Source organism: Ranitomeya variabilis, chromosome 2 (genome assembly GCF_051348905.1).
Source record: "Ranitomeya variabilis isolate aRanVar5 chromosome 2, aRanVar5.hap1, whole genome shotgun sequence".
Lineage (NCBI taxonomy): Eukaryota > Metazoa > Chordata > Amphibia > Anura > Dendrobatidae > Ranitomeya > Ranitomeya variabilis.
The window spans coordinates 839,752,103-839,771,376 of record NC_135233.1 but is presented as its reverse complement, the minus strand read 5'-3'; the positions used below and the strand labels follow the sequence as shown (position 1 = coordinate 839,771,376).

The following is a 19,274-nucleotide window of genomic DNA, read 5'->3' as shown; positions in this document are numbered from 1 at the left end:
AGCAGCACACATGTCCACAAGTCAAGAATACACAATTCCGTAATCTTGAAATGCAGATTACACATAGTCTTTCAGGTGATGTCTCATCTTCAGGTAAGGGAGAATCCAATTGCACGTCATCCTTTCTTCTGCTTTTCTCTTGGTGCCTTTGATAGGCCCGATACAATGCAATGCAGAGGAGAAGAACCCCCAGAGCTCCGCACAACATAGCCCCTTCTCTCCAAAGACATGCTATGGATTCTTGTTCATGTAATATATCCTCATATCCCCTAAGGGATAAGAAATATTCACATCCTTTTTCTGGAGGTTGTAAAGCAATTACCCCGTCTTTGCTTAATACGAGTTTTCCCAGTCCAGTAAGCACGGCTCCCACTGGAAGGATCTCCTCCGTTTCTAACAAGCCAGTGGGCTTTTCTCCACTCAAGTAATGTCCCAGGAGCTCACAAAGGCTCAGCGAAGCAGAATGAAACTGCTCATAAACGGTTTCCAAAATCAGACCAGATGAAGTCAATGGATCACATACAAGTACAGACCCATCACCGTCTTCCAGTGGATGCAAATGGAATGGAACTGACCTCACAGTCGTGAAAAGTACTCGCGCGTATTCACTCCTGAGAAAATATGACAATACCCAATAAATAACCAATCATATTCAATATGCAGAATTATGAAAAAAGGACTGCTGCACATTTGTCACACTAAAATATTTCTCGTCTTCGGCTTGATACAGGTGACAGAGAGCAATGAAGAAATTAGGCTACGTTCACATTAGCGTTAAGCTAATGTGCGTCGGGTTTGCGTCGGCGACGCAGCGGCGACGCATGCGTCATGCGCCCCCTATACTTAACATGGGGGACGCATGCGTTTTTTTTTGTTGCGTTGTGCCACACATGCGTCTTTTTTGCCGCAAGCGTCGGACCAAGAAAACGCAACAAGTTGCATTTTTCTTGCGTCCGATTTTCGGCAAAAAACGACGCATGCGTCGCAAAACGCAGCGTTTTTGCGTGCGTTTTGCCGCGTTTTTGCGTGCGTTGTGCGTTGCGTCGCCGACGCAGCGGCGCACAACGCTAGTGTGAACGTAGCCTTACTCTGCTCCAATGTCCAACTCTCTTCTAATACTATGGAAGTTCATCCTAGTCATCATCTGCATCAATGTTCACATAGTACCTAACTTTATTAAAACAGATAAGTAAAATGAATACTTGGTCGCCATCTCTGTATCAAGGCCAAATTGCCAAAAAATAAATTACAGCAATGGAGACACTGGAGCCTCTACGTGCTTGTAAAGGTGGAACTCATAAGGCAGCCGCACATGCCAGTTTCGGTGTGTCCGGACAACAAACTAATGTTTATTGGGGGAGGGGTTCTCTCACCCAATGCTTAATCCCCTCTCAAAATTCAGAACATATGCCTGCTCAGAACATCCATGGTTGCATGTACATGGGTGTTGGTGGAATGTAGGCTAAACTGTTAGCCATCTAATGTGCATAGCCATTATTCCGTCTTTTCAAACTATTTCACAGTATACCAATATTAAAGTGTCTACAATTATTAATTTGTATTCACTATCAAATGCAAATGGAGTAATATATAAAATAGAACGTTTAATATTTCTTTATATTAAAAACAAAGCAGCCTATTTTGTTCTTTCACTTTGTTAGGCAGGTTCTGTTTAAGCAATTTCTTGATTGAGAACAGGTGGGGCAGTAATCAGGCCTGGGTGTGGCTAGGGTATTTAAACACTGCTTCGCAAAAATATGATAATTTAACTGGTTTATATTTTATGGGGATGGCAACAGCTTTTTAATACAGGGCCCTGTAGATTTGGATTTCTTTTTTCCTTAATAAAGACCAGCATTTTGTGATTACTTGTGTTATCTTTGTATAATATTTACATTTGTTTGGTGATCTGAAACATTTAAGTGTGACAAACATGCAAAATAGGAAATCAGGAAAGGGGCAAACACTTTCACACAACTGTATATGTCTATGATGTTACCAAGTTAAGAGTCAGGAGACCCAAGGCCAGCCCATGCATAGTTTTAGTTAGGACAGTGAAATGCAGAAGAATGAAACCAGCTATACCAAGATGGTCAACTACTAAATTTGGGGTACGCAACCTGTGAAAGACATGTCCTGTGGTTAAGATGGATTGTCTGCTTTGGCTTCAACTGAAGAGTCTGCTTCAAATATATTAAATAAAAACAATCTGCTGTATCTGTGCGGTGTAGTTTCATAGAAGAGACCTTGACAGAAGGGCCTCCATCTCTATCAACTAGAGTGAACTGATGCTACAAAAGTGTTGTTCTTGCTTTTAAAAATAAAAAGCAGCGTTTCAATTTACAATTCCAGACCATTTTCAAAAGCTGGGTGTTATGATAATTAGTGCGGTGTTCGAGCCTTAAGAAAGTTGTTTCGTCTATAACCCCTGGAAATCAAACCACAAACAACCTCCTTTCAGTTATAAGAATTTTCTCACCAGCTTTTAGTGAGGCTGTTCCAGAATAGACGGTGTTCCACCATCTGGTTCTTTTGAATTACTGCTAGATGTGGATGATTCTGGCTGCACAGAGGAGTACCTGCAGCTACCACCCTTCCTGTGATAGAAACACAGTATTTAGACATACGTACACAATGGTAATGTAGATGTACTAGTACATGATCATCTAAAAAAAAAAAAAAAGCCAGACTAACAGAGTTTTGTGAACACCTAAGTAAAATCCAGTGTCTTAAGGTACCGTTACACTAAACGACTTACCAACGATCACGACCAGCGATACGACCTGGCCGTGATCGTTGGTAAGTCGTTGTGTGGTCGCTGGGGAGCTGTCACACAGACAGCTCTCTCCAGCGACCAACGATCAGGGGAACGACTTCGGTATCGTTGAAACTGTCTTCAAAGATGCCGAAGTCCCCCTGCAGCACCCGGGTAACCAGGGTAAACATCGGGTTACTAAGTGCAGGGCCGCGCTTAGTAACCCGATATTTACCCTGGTTACCATTGTAAAAGTAAAAAAAAAAACAAAAAAACACTACATACTCACCTTCTGATGTCTGTCACGTCCCCCGGCGTCCACAGGGTTACGTCACCGCTGTGCTCTGCTTTACGGCCGGCCGTCGCTGACACATTCAGTGTAGGGAAGCCGCCGGCGGGGGACGTGACATATCAGAAGGTGAGTATGTAGTGGTTTTTTTTTTACTTTTACAATGGTAACCAGGGTAAATATCGGGTTACTAAGCGTGGCCCTGCGCTTAGTAACCCGATATTTACCCTGGTTACAAGTGAACACATCGCTGGATCGGCGTCACACACGCGGATCCAGCCATGGACAGCGGGTGATCAGCGACGAAATAAAGTTCTGGACTTCTAGCTCCGACCAGCGATATCACAGCGGGATCCAGATCGCTGCTGCGTGTTAAACACAACGAGATCGCTATCCAGGACGCTGCAACGTCACGGATAGTCGTCATTCTCGCTGCAAAGTCGCTTAGTGTGAAGGTACCTTTAGGCAGCTGTGATACTCAATTGTTAACACTTTTCAGTCTTTCTAATAAAATGCCTTTAGAAAGATGGGAAGATGGAAGAGGTGGCACATCCAAAAAGGTAGATAAAAAAGGGAGTTCTTTAATCTTGTAAGAATTACAATATGAACAATAGTGTGCAAAGTTTTAGGAAATTCTAGAAAAATACTGCAAATTAAAAATGATTTAAAAAATAAAAAGTGCTTGTATTTTGTTAATTGAGAAAAACAAAGTGAACATAACAATAGAAATCAAATCAATATTTGATGTGACCGTCCTTTACTTCAAAACAGCATCAAATCAACAATTCTTCTAGGTACACTAGCAGGTTTTTTTTTTTTAATGGGTTATATTGAAGTTTTAAGTTATAATCAACAAAAGAGACAACCTGGCAACCCACATTTGGATTGTTCAGAGAATTTCATAAAACGTTTGTACAATGAATACTGAATGCACAAACCACATTCAACTATTGTAAACAACTTAGGCTAGGTTCACACTGCGTTAGCAGCAGCCCGTTCAGCACATACGCTAACGGGCTGCTGTAACGCAAGTGCCGACGTTTGCAGCGCGCTAGCGCAGATAGAGCATCTGCTAGCTCTATCTGCGCTAGCAGTGACGGACCCAGAAACGATGCAGCCTGCGTCTCAGGATCCATCACTCAATGACGGCACATCCCTAGCGCACGCCCATTGTGGGCGTGCACTAGCGATGCGTCCGACATTGCTTTCAATGGCGGCGTTAACGGACTACGTTACACCACGTTATGCCGCGGTGTAACGTAGTCCGTTTAACGGAGTCACTGAACGCAATATGAACCCAGCCTTACCGTATTTTTCAGACTATAAGACGCACCCCAAATTTTGGGGTGGAAAATAGCAGAAAAAAAAGATTTTTATAAAATGGCAGTCCGTCTTATTGTCCGAATTTAAGGTATCTTACTTGAGAGCTGGCGGTGGTACAGCGGGGGTCACAGAAGGCAAGGTCCCTTCATTAGGAAGTCGGCAGAAGTGGGGCAATGTTGCAGTCCCAGTGGTGCGATTGTGCGGGTCCGCTGTCGATGGTGAGGCAGAGCTGGAGCAGGGTCCCATCCTCAGAGGTGTGGCGATGCTGCAGCGGTGGGCGGTGCGTTGTGCACCTGAGCAGAGTCCCTTCTTCAGTATGACGGAGGCAGAAATGTGGCAGTGCTGCGGCCCGGTGTCCACAGTGAGCAGAGTGCATCACCGGTTTCCCTGCGGCCATTTTTCTGAAGCCGAGTGCCGCCGAGATTTCAATCTGCGCACGTACGGCATCCAATGACCATTTTTCTGAAGCCTACGGCGGACCACAGCTTCAGGAAGATGGCTGCGGGGAAACCGGTGATGCACCCTGCTCACCATGGACACCGGGCCGCGGCGCCGCCACATTTCTGCCGCTGGCATCCTGAAGATGGGACCCTGCTCAGGTACACTCCACACCATCCACTGGTGCAGCATCTCCACACCTCTGCCGCAACACCCTGGTAAGCCTGTGTTCGTACTATAAGACGAACCCCCATTTTCCTCCCAAATTGTTTTGGGGAAAAGTGAATAATATAGACCAAAAAATATGGTATTTGAAAATATAAAAACCGTTGTGTAACAATGAAGAGGATAAAGAAAAGGAAAACCAACGAGGCAACAAAGAGGGAGGAGAGAGTGTCCATGGCTCCCTGCAAGTTTTAGAATTTCAAAGCACATTAGGTAGGTTATTTGGGCAGGTCTTCAAGTATCTCCCTTTATATGTACCAGGTTGTATTGCAAAAATGTGTCTTGATTTTATAGGGCAGAACGGCAATGACACTTTCCCCATGTATTTAACGTGAACCTGTCAGCTGTGCTCAGTAACCTACAGTGTCAGGTTGGCGCCGTTCTACTGATTAAAATAATACCTTAGTTGATGAAATTCATCTTCTGGTCATTTAATTGCAGTTTTCAGTTAATGAGACTCATGCTCTGGGGCGGACTGTGTGTGGGGGGCCTTATGTGGTTTATTATGTCTGTTTCCATTTTAATTTAGTCATAGTTTTGTTTGAAAAAATAGAATCAGACTTACCTGTAATTTTTAGGGATCTTCCACAACAGCATAGGAGGTTGTCTCCACACCCTAATGGGTGACAGGAAGCACACATAGGTTAAAAGCCCCTCCTACTTGCCAGTGTCTTTCCTGTCCCCCATGGGGCACGGAGAGGTTGTCGTATGCTGTAGGGCCGGTGACTGCAGCATACCTTTTTTACTTAAACCGGGCAGTGGTGGTCATGGGTTCGGCCCTCCTCCTCAGTTCTGCTCCCTTTGCCAGCTGTGGCCTCGGGACCTACTCGCCAGTGATTTATAAATTAACCCCATAGCGCTGGTTACCTAGAAACCGAATTACCGGTAAGTAATTCTATTTTCTCTAGTCACCTTCCACGACAGCATAGGAGGAATACCAACTAATACAACACTGGGGGGAGGGGGTACCACAGCCTGGAGTACTTTCCGGCCAAAGACTAGATCCCTATTGGACAATAAGACCAATCTATAGTGTTTTGTGAAGGTATGCAGTGAATACCATGTTGCAGCCCTGCAGATCTTCTCAGTGGAAGCGCCTGCTCTTTCTGCCCAGGAGACCGAAGTGGATCTTGTAGAGTGGGCCTTGACCCCGGTCAGGGGTGTCACGCCCGAGCCAGGTACATCTCGGATATGGCCTTTTTGATCCAACTCGAGATGGTGCTTTTTGCCACCTTTATTCCAACCTGATTGATGTACAGATTTTGGTCAATTCTCCAAGGACTGGTTTGTTCTAGGTAGTATAGTATGGTACGCCGAACATCGAGGGTATGGAATTCCTCCTCTTTTGGATTCGCTGGATATTGGCAGAAGGAGGGGAGGATGATTTCTTGAAACCAGTGAAAAATCGAACACAACTTTAGGAATGAAGGATGGATCAAGATGAAGGGCTATAGTAATCTCTTATTAAATAAGGTTCTCTTATTGATAAAGCCTGTAATTCTCCTACACACCTTTCTGTGGTGATAGCAACAAGAAAAGCAGCTTTGTATGCAAGAAATTAAGGAGTGCAGGAAGACAGGGGTTCAAACGGAGGCCGTGTGAGCCCTCTGAGGACTATATTTAAGTCCCAAGGAGGGACAACAGTCTGCCTTCTGGGAAGTGATCTGAGAACTGAAGTTATGAATCTCAATCCAACGGTGGTTGGCCAAATCCTGATCGAACATAAAACTTAGGGCGGAAACCTGAACCTTCAGAGTACTAGGTTTAAGGCCAAGATCTAGCCCTTTCTGTAGGAAATCCAACACTTGCGGAATATTTGGATGGAATGGATCAGGCAGATTCAGGAGACAGAAGGATGAAAACTTCATCCATACCTTACTATATATAGCATTCGTAACTGGCTTCCTAGATCTCTGTAGGGTAGAAATTACTGTGTCTGAAATCCCTCTAGCTTTTAGCACCTGGGCCTCAGTAACCAGGCGGTTAGATTTAATATTTGAGTTTCTGGATGAAGAAGGTGTCCTTGTAAAAGACGGTCGGCTTCCACCGGCAGATGAACTGGGCCATCTATATGCAGCTCGACAATAAGGTTGAACCAACTTCTCTTCAGCCACACTGGGACCACCAGGATGGTGGGGACCCAATCCTACCGGATCTTCCAAAGAGTCTTTGCCAACATTGGGATTGGCGGAAAGGCGTAGGCGAACCGAAAGCTCCATTTCTGAGCAAAGGCATCCACTTGCCCTGGCGTTGTCCCTGGGACTCAGGGAGAAAAAGGCTTCAACCTGGGTGTTTTGACCAAAGGCAAGTAAGTCGATTTTGGGTAGGCCCCACTTGTTTACCAACATCTCTAAGACCCTTCTGTTCAGGCTCCATTTCCCTGGTTGTATGTCCTGCCAGCTCAGGAAATCTGCCTGAAAATTGGAGGATCCCTTTAGATGGACCACCGTCAGGGAGAGGTGTTTTTCGGCCCAACAGAATATTCGACCTGAAATGCCCTTTAAGCTGTTGAACCTTGAGCTCCCCTGGTGTTTGAGGTGGGCTACTGCAGTCATGCTGTCCGAATAAATTCTGACTTGAGAGACTAGATTGCTTGTGGCCAGGAGAGCCTCCTCCACCGCTTTCAGTTCCATGAAAGTTGGAGGATTTGCTGCTTATTCCCGATACAGGAAAGGGAAAAAAAAAAAAAAAAAATACACCAAGGTTACTTACCGGTAGCCGGTTTTTCCGGAGCCCATGACAGCACACCTGAGAGAGGGATCCGCCCAGTCAGGACAGGAAACCTACTGAAATAAAAGGGCGGTACCTCTCCCTCGCTTCAGTTGGTTTTCAGAGCATGAGAGGCCCTTTTGGTTAGTACATGGTAATCCATCACCACATTATAAATATAACAAAATACACCCAGCTAAAAAGTGCGCACCAAAGGGTGAAAAAAGAAGGGAGGGAATATACAGGTGCTGTCATGGGCTCCGGAAAAACCGGCTACCGGTAAGTAACCTTGGTGTTTTCCCGTCTCCCATGACAGCACACCTGAGAGATTTTTGGAGAAAGAACCACCTTAGGGAGGGACCACCGCTTGTAGCACCCTTCTACCAAAGGTAAGGTCAGACGAGGAGGATAGATCTAGCCGGTAGTGTCTAAAGAAGGTAGACGGAGAGGACCAGGTAGCGGCCTTACAAATTTGATCTATCGATACCTCTGCTTTTTCAGCCCAGGAAGTAGACACGGCCCTGGTGGAGTGAGCCTTGATGCCATCAGGGATTGGGGCGCCACAGGAAGCATAGGATAAGGAAATGGCCTCCCTAATCCACCTAGCAATAGTACCCTTGGATACCCCATATCCCTTCCTACTACCCTGGAAGGCTACGAAAAGGGATTGATCTTTTCTCCACTGACTAGTCAAGGATATGTACTGCACAATAGTTCTCCTCACATCCAGTGTATGAAATTTTGCCTCCCCTGAGTTCCTAGGATTATTACAAAAGGAGGGCAACACAATCTCTTGACTTCTGTGAAATTTAAGTACAACCTTTGGAAGGTATGCCGGATCTGGTCTGAGTACTACCCTGTCATCAAAAATTTGCGTGTAAGGAGGGGAGACGGACAGGGCCTGTAAGTCACTCACTCTACGCGCTGATGTTAACGCTACCAGGAGTACCGTTTTAAGAGTGAGTATCTTTAACGATGACTCCTGCAGGGGTTCAAATGGACTATTGGTTAGAGCATCTAACACCAGATTTAAATCCCACGGGGGAACTCTCTGAATTTCTACTGGTCTAGACCTACTACAGGATTTAATAAAGCGGGACACCCATCTATTGGAGGCCAGATTGCAATTATATAAGGCACCCAATGCCGACACCTGGACCTTAAGCGTATTGGTTGCCAACCCTAGCTGTAAACCTGCTTGCAGAAATTCTAAGATGGTACCCACAGGAGCCTTGTCCCCCAAAGGTTGCCCCGAAAAATCCAGAAACTTTTTCCACGTTCTACCATAAATTCTAGATGTTACTGGTTTTATACTTTTTAATAAGGTGGAAACTAACCCCGACGAAAACCCCCGCCTACTCATAAATGCCCTCTCAAATTCCAGGCTGCAAGATGGAAGCCCTTCACCTGAGAGTGGCATATTGGGCCCTGGGTTAGCAGGTCCGGAATCTCTGGTAGAATCCACGGATCGGTTATAGACATTTGTCTCAGGAGGGAGAACCAAGGTCTTTTCGGCCAAAATGGAGCAATCAAGATTACCCTCGCTTGCTCCATGATTTTTCTCACTACTGCTGGAATCATTGCTATCGGTGGAAACACATAAGCGAGACTGAAATCCCATTGAATTTGCAGAGCATCTACCGCGAAGGGATTCTCCCTCGGGTCTAGTGAACAGAACCTGTCTACCTTCCTGTTGTTTAGAGTGGCAAATAAATCTATCACAGGTAAGCCCCAGGCCTGCACTACCTGTTGAAAGACTCGGGGATTTAAAGACCACTCCCCCTGCCTCAGTGTCTTGCGACTTAGGTAGTCTGCTCTCGAATTCTCGATTCCCCTTATGTGAAGAGCAGAGAGGGATAGCAGGTGGCGCTCTGCTAGTTGTAGGAGGACAGACGCTGACTTCATTAGGGAAGGGGATCTCGTCCCCCCTTGGTGGTTGATATATGCCACCACTGCGCGATTGTCCGACATGACCCTGGTATGGTGGCCCTGAATGTTGGGGAGGAAGGGTTTCACAGCTCTTTCTACGGCCCATAATTCCCTTAAATTTGACGCCTGCTGTGATTCTAGATGGGACCAGGATCCCTGAATTGAGAGAGTCCCTAAATGAGCCCCCCATCCTGTACCGCTTGCGTCTGTGGTGATGACCTGCTCTATCGGAGTTACCCACTGGACCCCAGATGTTAAATGATTTCTTATGGTCCACCATTTTAGGGAATCTGTTACCCCCAAAGACACAGCTTGCCCTCTAAACGCGCTTTTAACCGTTTTTGCGCCGACAGGACCTCCCACTGCAATAATCTTAGATGGAACGGAGCCCATCTTACTGCGGGTATACAGGACGTCAGAGAGCCCAGCAAGGACATTGCTTTTCTCAAAGTCATTACAGGGTGTTGAATTGCTGTTTCCACAAGATTTTGAATTTTGACCAGCTTGTTTTCTGGTAAGAGACAAAGCTGACGCCTGGAGTCCAGAACCAGGCCTAGAAAGGACTGAACCGGCTCTGGCGTCAACCTTGATTTGGCAAGATTTATTTTCCACCCCAGCAATTCTAGTGTCGCCATAACCTCTTCTATTTGTGACAGGCAGTGCGCCGCTGAGTTCCCCATTATCAGGAAGTCGTCCAGATATGGAACTATTACTACGTCCCGCGAGCGGAGGAAGGACATGACCTCTGACATCAGCTTGGTAAAAATTCTTGGCGCTATTGACAGGCCGAATGGGAGGGCAGCGTACTGATAGTGCCCGAGATAACCTTGGACATAAACCGCTACCCTTAGGAATTTTTGAAAGTCTTGATGAATTGGGACGTGATAATAGGCGTCCTTTAAATCGATAGCTGCCATGAAGCACTGTGGGAACAAGAGTTTTATCGCTGTATTTACAGACTCCATTTTGAAGGAACAGTTTACTACCGATTGGTTGAGGTTTTTTAGATTGACGATAGTTCTTAGTGACCCGTCTGGTTTTTTTATCAAAAAGAGGGGAATAAAAACCTTTTCCCTGTTCCTCCCCCGGGACTTCTACCAGAACACGTTTTGAAACTAGCTCTAGTACCTCTGTTTCCAAGGCTAGCTGCTCTTCCGGGGTTTTTCTTTGGGGTGTTGAAATAAAAGTCTGTCGCGGTGGATAAACAAAATCTATTTTTAGGCCGTCTTTGACCACCATCAGAGCCCAATGAGTGGGGGAGATGTTTACCCAGGCTGGGAAAAAGGACGAAAGCCTCCCCCCTACTGGCCTGGCGTCATTGGGAGGGCTTTTTAGTTGATGTTAAGGGACCTTTAAACATATATCCAGATCCCCTTCTGTCTCTGGAGTCCCAGCCCCTTCTGTCTCCCGGGGGGGGGGGGGGGGGGGGGCCCTACTAAATTTGCCCCTCCGTAAATAAGGCCTTCTAAAGTCCACTGGAAAGCGAGGAAAACCCTTTTTCCTGTCACCAGCTTTTTCCAGAATGTCCTCCAACTTTTTACCGAAGAGGAAATGGCCATCACATGGTATAGAACAGAGTCTATTCTTTGAGGGCAGGTCTCCCGGGCACCCCTTCAACCAGAGAGCACGCCTAGCCGCATTGGATAAACTTGCAGCTCTAGCCGCCAGCCTTACGGAATCTGCTGATGAGTCTGCTATAAAAGGCGGCCGCTCCTTTAGCCATAGTCACATTAGATAAAATTTCGTCTCTTGGAGCTTTAGATCTTAACTGCTCCTCTATTTGCTGTAACCATACAATAAGGGAACGAGACAAACAGGTTCCTGCAATTGCAGGTTTCAGACCGCCTGCGGTTGCTTCCCAGGTGTGTCTTAAGAAACCGTCCGCTTTTTTGTCTAAGGGGTCCCTTAATATGCCAGAGTCCTCTAAGGGAAGGGATAGCTTTTTAGAAGATTTTGCTACTGCGCCATCAATTTTAGGCACTTTGTCCCAAGTCTCTGAATCTCTCCCCTCAAAGGGGTAACGTCTTTTAGAAGCCGTGGGCAGATTACCCGATTTTTCCGGCTTTTTCCATTCTTTTTTAATAAGGGCCTTTATTTTGGAGTTAACAGGAAAGGTACGTTTTCTTTTTTCCTCCAACCCCCCGAACATAATGTCCTCCAGGGATTTGGCTGTTTTCTCATCTTTTAGGCCCATAGAAGCTCTAACGGCTTTAACCAGCTTGTCCATGTTCTCGGTAAGGAAGCACGGACGTCCCCCAACATCACTATCTGAAGAGGAGCCAGAGGACTTAGAGGCGGAGGAGCAGGGAGACAATGGTTCCTCCTGATATTCCTCAACAGAATGAGAAACCTCAGACGCGGAAACCGGTTCTGGGTCTCTACTACCCTTTTTCTTAAGGGCTGCTTTAACCGAGCCTTCTACTTCTGCTCTAATTATCGCCCTAAGACTAGAGGCAAAGTCATGTAGATCACTCACCACCCGCTGACCACAAACGGTACCGGATTCTGAGGCGGACTAGGAGCATGCGGAACGATTCTCCTGGAGGTAGAGGAATCCTGAGACGACCGACCAGGGCGTTTGCCACTCCTTCCACTCGAGCGGCTATCTTTCTTTGTATGCTGGTGAGCAGGCATATCACTTGAAAGGGGCTCATGCTGCTGCTGCTGCAATGGCTGCTGCTGCTGCTCCATACGATCCTCCATGTCTGGAAAAGCTGTATGGAAAAGAGCGTCGTTCCAGTGTTATTTTACCCATAATAAAGGGTACTCCCCGTGCTCTCCACCTCTTCCGGTGACCGTTGCGCTTTTTTTCCTCCCTCTGGATACCACCGGGTAGCCTGTGGCGTTACCGGCGTTCTTTGCATGGGCGCCGCCATCTTGGATCCGGCGCGCTGGTCTGACGTCACGCGGGCACGCCCACTCCCAGCGTACCTTGCGCGCAACGTCAGCCGCGCACCCGGAAGTGGCGCAGCTGAGGGGGAGAGAGCGGCGTGGCAGACAGAGACCGGCCCCAGGAGTCCGGACTGTGCTGGACCGACGCCCGCACGTGCGCAAGAGCCCCACGGGATCTGCGAAAGGCGCTACCGCTCCTGAAGGCCGACCTACAGGCGCCCTGCTTGCGCTTCCAGTGTCGGGACAGGAGCGGGTAAGTGGATCTATCAAAAAATCAAACCGCCGTTCTTCAGCACAAGGGTTCCCATCAGGACAGGAAACCCAACTGAAGCGAGGGAGAGGTACCGCCCTTTTATTTCAGTAGGTTTCCTGTCCTGACTGTGCGGATCCCTCTCTCAGGTGTGCCGTCATGGGAGACGGGAAAAAAAAAAGTGTGTGTGTGTGTGTGTGTGTGTGTGTGTGTGTGTGTGTGTGTGTGTGTGTGTGTGTGTGTGTGTGTGTGTGTGTGTGTGTGTATGTATATATATATATATACACATACATACACACACATATACACATACAGTGGGGCAAAAAAGTATTTAGTCAGTCAGCAATAGTGCAAGTTCCACCACTTAAAAAGATGAGAGGCGTCTGTAATTTACATCATAGGTAGACCTCAACTATGGGAGGCAAACTGAGAAAAAAAATCCAGAAAATCACATGATAAAAAAACAGACAATTTTATTTGCATATTATGGTGGAAAATAAGTATTTGGTCAGAAACAAACAATCAAGATTTCTGGCTCTCACAGACCTGTAACTTCTTCTTTAAGAGTTTCCTCCACTCATTACCTGTAGTAATGGCACCTGTTTAAACTTGTTATCAGTATAAACAGACACCTGTGCACACCCTCAAACAGTCTGACTCCAAACTCGACTATGGTGAAGACCAAAGAGCTGTCAAAGGACACCAGAAACAAAATTGTAGCCCTGCACCAGGCTGGGAAGACTGAATCTGCAATAGCCAACCAGCTTGGAGTGAAGAAATCAACAGTGGGAGCAATAATTAGAAAATGGAAGACATACAAGACCACTGATAATCTCCCTCGATCTGGGGCTCCACGCAAAATCCCACCCCGTGGGGTCAGAATGATCACAAGAACGGTGAGCAAAAATCCCAGAACCACGCGGGGGGGACCTAGTGAATGAACTGCAGAGAGCTGGGACCAATGTAACAAGGCCTACCATAAGTAACACACTACGCCACCATGGACTCAGATCCTGCAGTGCCAGACGTGTCCCACTGCTTAAGCCAGTACATGTCCGGGCCCGTCTGAAGTTTGCTAGAGAGCATTTGGATGATCCAGAGGAGTTTTGGGAGAATGTCCTATGGTCTGATGAAACCAAACTGGAACTGTTTGGTAGAAACACAACTTGTCGTGTTTGGAGGAAAAAGAATACTGAGTTGCATCCATCAAACACCATACCTACTGTAAAGCATGGTGGTGGAAACATCATGCTTTGGGGCTGTTTCTCTGCAAAGGGGCCAGGACGACTGATCCGGGTACATGAAAGAATGAATGGGGCCATGTGTCGTGAGATTTTGAGTGCAAACCTCCTTCCATCAGCAAGGGCATTGAAGATGAAACGTGGCTGGGTCTTTCAACATGACAATGATCCAAAGCACACCGCCAGGGCAACGAAGGAGTGGCTTCGTAAGAAGCATTTCAAGGTCCTGGAGTGGCCTAGCCAGTCTCCAGATCTCAACCCTATAGAAAACCTTTGGAGGGAGTTGAAAGTCCGTGTTGCCAAGCGAAAAGCCAAAAACATCACTGCTCTAGAGGAGATCTGCATGGAGGAATGGGCCAACATACCAACAACAGTGTGTGGCAACCTTGTGATGACTTACAAGAAAACGTTTGACCTCTGTCATTGCCAACAAAGGATATATTACAAAGTATTGAGATGAAATTTTGCTTCTGACCAAATACTTATTTTCCACCATAATATGCGGTGGTGGCGGTGGCGGTGGCGGTGGTGGTGGTGGTGTATATATACACACACACATATATACATACATACACACACACGTACACACACACACACACTAGAGACCAAAAGCTTGGACACCCCTTCTCATTTAAAGATTTTTCTGTATTTTCATGACTATGAAAATTGTACATTGACACTGAAGACATCAAAACTATGAAGTAACACATGTGGAATTATATACTTAACAAAAAAGTGTGAAACAACTGAAATTATGTCTTATATTCTAGGTTCTTCAAAGTAGCCACCTTTTGCTTTGATGACTGCTTTGCACACTCTTGATGAGCTTCAAGAGGTAGTCCCGGGAATGGTTTTCACTTCACAGGTGTGCCCTGTCAGGTTTAATAAGTGGGATTTCTTGCCTTATAAATGGGGTTGGGACCATCAGTTGTGTTGTGCAGAAGTCTGGTGGATACACAGCTGATAGTCCTACTGAATAGACTGTTAGAATTTGTATTATGGCAAGAAAAAAGCAGCAAAAGTTAAGAAAAACGAGTGGCCATCATTACTTTAAGAATTGAAGGTCAGTCAGTCCGAAAGATTGGGAAAACTTTGAAAGTGTCCCCAAGTGCAGTGGCAAAAACCATCAAGCGCTACAAAGAAACTGGCTCACATGAGTACCACCCCAGGACAGGAAGACAAAGAGTCACCTCTGCTTCTGAGGATAAGTTTATCCGAGTCACCAGCCTCAGAAATCGCAGGTTAACAGCAGCTCAGATTAGAGACCAGGTCAATGCCACACAGAGTTCTAGCAGCAGACACATCTCTACAACAACTGTTAAGAGGAGACTTTGTGCAGCAGGCCTTCATGGTAAAATAGCTGCTAGGAAACCACTGCTAATGACAGGCAACAAGCAGAAGAGACTTGTTTGGGCTAAAGAACACAAAGGAATGGACATTAGATCAGTGGAAATCTGTGCTTTGGTCTGATGAGTCCAAATTTGAGATCTTTGGTTCCAACCACCGTGTCTTTGTGCGACACAGAAAAGGTGAACGGGTGGACTCTACATGCCTGGTTCACACCGTGAAGCATGGAGGAGGAGGTGTGATGGTCTGGGGGTGCTTTTCTGGTGACACTGTTGGGGATTTATTCAAAATTGAAGGCATACTGAACCAGCATGGCTACCACAGCATCTTGCAGCGGCATGCTATTCCATCCGGATTGCGTTGTTGGACCATCATTTATTTTTCAACAGGACAATGACCCCAAATACGCCTCCAGGTTGTTTAAGGGCTATTTGACCAAGAAGGAGAGTGATGGGGTGCTACGCCAGATGACCTGGCCTCCAGTGTCACCAGACCTGAACCCAATTGAGATGTTTGGGGTGAGCTGGACTGCAGAGTGAAGGCAAAAGGGCCAACAAGTGCTAAGGATCTCTGGGTACTCCTTCAAGATTGTTGTAAGACCATTCCCGGTGACTACCTCTAGAAGCTCATCAAGAGAATGCCAAGAGTGTGCAAAGCAGTCAAAGCAAAAGGTGGCTACTTTGAAGAACCTAGAATATAAGACATATTTTCAGTTGTTTCACACTTTTTTGTTAAGTATATACAGGTCCTTCTCAAAAAATTAGCATATAGTGTTAAATTTCATTATTTACCATAATGTAATGATTACAATTAAACTTTCATATATTATAGATTCATTATCCACCAACTGAAATTTGTCAGGTCTTTTATTGTTTTAATACTGATGATTTTGGCATACAACTCCTGATAACCCAAAAAACCTGTCTCAATAAATTAGCATATTTCACCCGACCAATCAAATAAAAGTGTTTTTTAATACCAAACAAAAAAACCATCAAATAATAATGTTCAGTTATGCACTCAATACTTGGTCGGGAATCCTTTGGCAGAAATGACTGCTTCAATGCGGCGTGGCATGGAGGCAATCAGCCTGTGACACTGCTGAGATGTTATGGAGGCCCAGGATGCTTCAATAGCGGCCTTAAGCTCATCCAGAGTGTTGGGTCTTGCGTCTCTCAACTTTCTCTTCACAATATCCCACAGATTCTCTATGGGGTTCAGGTCAGGAGAGTTGGCAGGCCAATTGAGCACAGTAATACCATGGTCAGTAAACCATTTACCAGTGGTTTTGGCACTGTGAGCAGGTGCCAGGTCGTGCTGAAAAATGAAATCTTCATCTCCATAAAGCATTTCAGCCGATGGAAGCATGAAGTGCTCCAAAATCTCCTGATAGCTAGCTGCATTGACCCTGCCCTTGATGAAACACAGTGGACCAACACCAGCAGCTGACATGGCACCCCACACCATCACTGACTGTGGGTACTTGACACTGGACTTCAGGCATTTTGGCATTTCCTTCTCCCCAGTCTTCCTCCAGACTCTGGCACCTTGATTTCCGAATGACATGCAAAATTTGCTTTCATCAGAAAAAAGTACTTGGGACCACTTAGCAACAGTCCAGTGCTGCTTCTCTGTAGCCCAGGTCAGGCGCTTCTGCCGCTGTTTATGGTTCAAAAGTGGCTTTACCTGGGGAATGCGGCACCTGTAGCCCATTTCCTGCACATGCCTGTGCACGGTGGCTCTGGATGTTTCCACACCAGACTCAGTCCACTTCTTCCTCAGGGTCCGGTCACCTCTTCTCGTTGTACAGCGTTTTCTGCCACATTGTTTCCTTCCAACAGACTTACCATTGAGGTGCCTTGATACAGCACTCTGGGAACAGCCTATTTGTTGAGAAATTTCTTTTTGGGTCTTACCCTCTTGCTTGAGGGTGTCATTGATGGCTTTCTTGACATCTGTCAGGTCGCTAGTCTTACCCATGATGGGGGTTTTGAGTAATTAACCAGGCAGGGAGTTTTTAAAAGCCTCAGGTATCTTTTGCATGTGTTTAGAGTTAATTAGTTGATTCAGAAGATTAGGGTAATAGGTCGTTTAGAGGACCTTTTCTTGATATGCTAATTTATTGAGACAGGTTTTTTGGGTTATCAGGAGTTGTATGCCAAAATCATCAGTATTAAAACAATAAAAGACCTGACAAATTTCAGTTGGTGGATAATGAATCTATAATATATGAAAGTTTAATTGTAATCATTACATTATGGTAAATAATGAAATTTAACACTATATGCTAATTTTTTGAGAAGGACCTGTAATTCCACATGTGTTAATTCACAGTTTTGATGCCTTCAGTGTGAATTTACAATTTTCATAGTCATGAAAATACAAAAAAAAAATCTTTAAATGAGAAGAATGAGAAGGTGTGTCCAAACTTGTATAGACTAGACAGGCGAAGGTCTTCTTGAAGAAATGACATCTGCTTCCCAGAGTCTAACAAGACCCCCAGAGATTTGGCAGCCAACCCAGCGATCACAGGATATTGAGAGTTTTTGATACGTGGTTTCTGAGAATCTGAGCAGAGGGACCGACAACTAGGAAATCGTCCAGATAAGGAACTATGCAGACTCCTTGTTTCCGGATATATGAAACGGCCTCTGCCATTATTTTGGAAAAAACTCTTGACGCCAAAGAGATGCCAAAGGGGAGCACGTTGAACTGGAAGCGCTTCATCTGCTGATTTTGCAGTACCGCAAACCGCAAGTATTTCCTGTGTTGAGGATGGACTGGAACATGGAAGTAGGCAACTTTGAGATCTATGGTTGCCATGAAGAAATGTGGGCCCATCAGGGGAATGGCAGACTTCACAGATTCCATCTTGAATCTACGGTAGAAGATGTGCTGATTGAGATTTTTTAGGTTTATAATAATGCGTGCCTCCCCTGAAGGTTTCTTCAACAAGAAAAGATGAGAGTAGTGGCCTGTTTGACCTTAGGAGATCCTGGAGACCTGTCATCAGAATTGTTTGGGCTCCCTGAGATGGAAGGGAGGTGACCCTCAGACCCCAAGGAGGGGGAGGACTCGAACTTTCAGCAGGCCCTCCTTGATGATATTGAGGACCCAATGGGAGTTGGAGATGGCCCACCAACGGTGAAAAATTTTTGAAAGCCCCCCCCCCCAGGTCAGAGTCATTGCTTCACCCATAGAGCTCTGCTTGGCTTAGTGTGGTACTTGTTGAAACCATGACCCCAGACTGTTCCAGGTTGGTCTTCAGGTCTTTGAATATTTGATTGTGTTTTCCCTATCCCTAGCAAGTGTTGTTAAAAAAAAAAAAAAAAAATATGGACAGAACTCATGCCAAAAGTAACCGACCTTTTGTTTGTGTCTACACATGTGTATAAGTGGCATCAGCACAGAGGAACTAGGTAGAACTCACCTAGCCACTATAGGTGTGCACAGCCAGTATAAGATTACATGCCAACACAAAGGTCAGTGCTCGCTCTATGAGTTAGCTGTCCATCACAAGCTAGGGCTGTCCCAATGACGCAAACTGAGGGGTGGTATCGGTAAACCCAGCTCATGCCCACTCCATGGGACAACCAAAATCCACTGAGTTACATATGAAAACGGTTATTTTCACAAACACTGTAGCAGTAACAGTCACAGTGCTAGCATAATTACTATAGGGGTGAAGGTCCCCTAATCATGGTATAGTTAGCCAACAAAATGCATTTTGGGGGTGAGACACCCCTTAAAGTTTTTTTAAAATTTATTTATTTATTTATAGGTAGAAGCCATGTGAAGAATATATGCTTTACTCCCCCCAGAAATCCACTCCGTGCTCCAGTGATGATGCTCAGACGGTCTCTGCCAGACAAGGAA

At 45.7% G+C, this 19,274-nt stretch overlaps 1 protein-coding gene across 1 annotated transcript in view; it reads right to left on the bottom strand.

Annotated features, from left to right (window-relative positions):
- Window positions 1–2,536: 2,536 nt before the first annotated feature.
- The window catches only part of ECE2 (endothelin converting enzyme 2), a 167,827-nt gene continuing 151,089 nt past the window's right edge, over window positions 2,537–19,274 (bottom strand). The window contains exon 20 of the mRNA XM_077290116.1: window positions 2,537–2,597. The gene's annotated coding sequence lies outside the window, so the exon portion shown is untranslated. The remainder of the gene's footprint in view (window positions 2,598–19,274) is intronic.